Source organism: Heliangelus exortis, chromosome 1, assembly GCF_036169615.1.
Source record: "Heliangelus exortis chromosome 1, bHelExo1.hap1, whole genome shotgun sequence".
NCBI classification, from domain to species: Eukaryota; Metazoa; Chordata; class Aves; order Apodiformes; family Trochilidae; genus Heliangelus; species Heliangelus exortis.
In genome coordinates, this window is record NC_092422.1 from 183,692,851 (window position 1) to 183,695,873 (window position 3,023).

Below are 3,023 nucleotides of genomic sequence, written 5' to 3' on the forward strand. Positions count from 1 at the left end.
CAAAAATGATTAAGGGACTGGAGGACCTGACAGGGTGGGAGAGGATGAGAGAGCTGGGACTGCTGAGCCAGGGAAGAGAAGGACCAAGGAGATCGTATCATTGTGTAAAAATAAATACCTGGGGGGAGTAAAGAAGACAGAGACAGACTCTTCTTTGTAGTGTCCAGCAACAGAAGAAATTGGCACAAACTAAAACACAGAAAGTTATATTTGAAAATAAAAAAAATCCAACACTTCTTTACTGTGAAACTGCTCAGACAACACTGGAGGTTATGCAGAGAAGGCACGGGGTTTCCATCATTGGAGATTTTCAAAAGTGGGCTGGGAAGAGCCCTGAGCAGCCTGCTGTAGAGCTGGCCCTTCCCTCAGCAAAGGGGCTGGACTGGATGATCCCAGAGGTGCCTTCAAACCTCATCTATGCTGTGAGACTGCATTACTGTGACATTGCTCGTAGGTCCCTGGGCTGATCCCCAGCTCCTTGCCTGTGGCACAGGCAGTTAAAGAGTAGCTTGTCCTGTCTTCAGTTCCCCTGAGCTGTCACCAGTGCCAGTGGCAGCACTCACACTGATGCATGGACAGGATGCTGAGGAGCTCGGTGCACAACTTCTGCTCAATGCACAGTGCCAGAGCAGTAGTCCCCCAAACCACCCCAGGGACAGTATTTTCCACAGTCACTCCAGCCCAAATGCTGAAGAGTGTTTCAGAGCATTTGTCTGTTTTGGACTGACACAGGGAGACAGGATTAATACACCAATAGACAGAAAAAGAATTCTTTATCCCTTCAGCCAAGCTCTCTTTCAGCTATTGAATAAGATGGACTAAATCCAGAGGAACTGTGAGTTTTCTTTTATTAGTGATAAAATCTAAGCTGTTATTAGAAACACCAGGGGGATTTAACAGACTTTAGAAAGACACTTCTAAATTCCTCAGGAGGCCTGTGATTTTGCAGTCCAGATCTGTGAGAGCTAAGAATCGCTTGGCTCCTTATCAGCAGTCAGCTCGTCAGACTTAGGAGAATGAAAATCACCTTTTTGTTCATCTTCCCTTGGTAGCTTGCCAACCTTCTTACTCACCAAGTCAGCTATCTCTAGAAAATATGCTCTCTGGTCTAAGCCACAGGATTCAAAACACAGCTTAATGAGTAAGCAGCAAGTCTATGGGAATTATAACATCTCCTCAATGGCAGAGGCAATTGAGCTCCTTGACTACACTATATACTAACTTGTCAATAGGTTTTACTCAGTGGCCATTACCATGGAGGCACAGAGTCCTCCCCATGAAGCTGCCTGGCCTCTTTCCTCTGGAAAGCAGTGAGCAGGCAGGGACCCAGAGAGACAGCATGGAGAAAAATCATGGGAAATCATGGGAACAGGAGGATAAGCAGCTGACAGACACCCCAAGAGCCATGAAACTTCCTTATCAGTCTTCTCAGAGTGGTTGAAGCCTCCCCTGCAAATCAGACTCACTGGGACCTTGGGTGTTTCTGTTCACGCGGCTGAAGTTTGATAAAATTTCTGGTTCAATAAGGTCATTTAAATATATACAATTTACATTAGTACCATCAAAAGAGACACAGGACAAAATGCTTTTACTCCAGTGAATAAGAATACTGAAGTCTTAGTCACAGCCATCGCCATAACCAGCTATCTACGTCCTAGCCCTTCAAATTCCTAAATTTACATTTATTCTATTGCCATCCATTCCTATCACTGGAGAAACTGTACTATAGTCAGAGTTGACAAAGCCGTGCCCAAGGCCCAGCCAGAGAACTCCACTGCACACATCACAAGGAGTGGAATTAAAAAGGAATGCAAGGGTAAAGGAAGGGTTGTTTTCAAAAACATTGCTTGCTCTGAAACATTAAATATTTTGCAGTTTCCTTGACCATTTGTGGAGTGTTGTCTATTAAACATTCATCATTTGCTATCCCATTAATTGCAGTGCAAGTGCTATCAGCAAATAGCTGTGATGAATGTAAGATATGTATCAGCAAACACTGACAATTTTTTCTAAAGAAAACTCTATCTCTAGAGAAAATTCTCCAAAGAAAATCTGTGTGCTTACAGATATAAGCAGTATGTGTGCAAGAATCCAAGACTTGGCTTCTTCTTCTGTGTCTGGGAATTTGGGTGATCTGTGATGCTTCACTTTTTAAATTTAAAGTAGAGATCTGAGCTTTCTTATTCTGCAGCAAAGAGTGTTTTGGTGGTGTCATTTCCCTTGAATAGCCTGTTCATATGAAATGCAGCTCATGTTCCCTTCAGCATGACAAATAACACACTTCATTTTCCCTTGGATCCTGGAATATCTGAGATGAAATTGGCACTGCAATACAAGGAGAGATACCCTCAAAAGAGAGGCAATGGAGTCAAAACCATTTGGACTGGGTGGAAGTAATCGCTGGCACTTCCAGCCACAAACAGTCCTCCGATTTCAAGCTGTATTTCAATGTGAAATGGCTTTTCCTCATCACGGTTTTATAATACCCTAGCACAAGTGCATCTTAGTCTTGACTGTGGGTCTCTGGCAATGCAGTAACACAGTCACTGAGCTTATTAAAAAATATGCAATCACACATGTTCTTGCATGAGCCATCCACTGCAATCAATATGCCCTCAGCAAAATTAAATCCAGACATGGGTCTTTATACAGCTTCAGCTTTGGACATTAAAAAAATAATGTAATGTCTAAAAGAAGACTTTTTTCAATTAATACTGCATTCAGGGACAGCCATGGTGGGAGGTTTTGGGATTTTTTTAAAGATAAAACATGCAGGTGGTCTGCCATTTGCTGGGGGTACATAAAAGGAGCATTAGACAGACAGGGAAGAAGAAATGGATGGATCTAGCAGATGGCATAATGTTCAGGGCTAGCCAAACCCCCTTGCAGACATAGGTGCCCATATGGCCAAACAGAAACACTCTCTGCCACAAACCCTTTGTGTGCCTTCGTGGCATCTCTGTGCTGGGAGGGGAAGTATTGCAGTTCACAATCTTGCTATGACGAAACAAAACTGGGTGTAT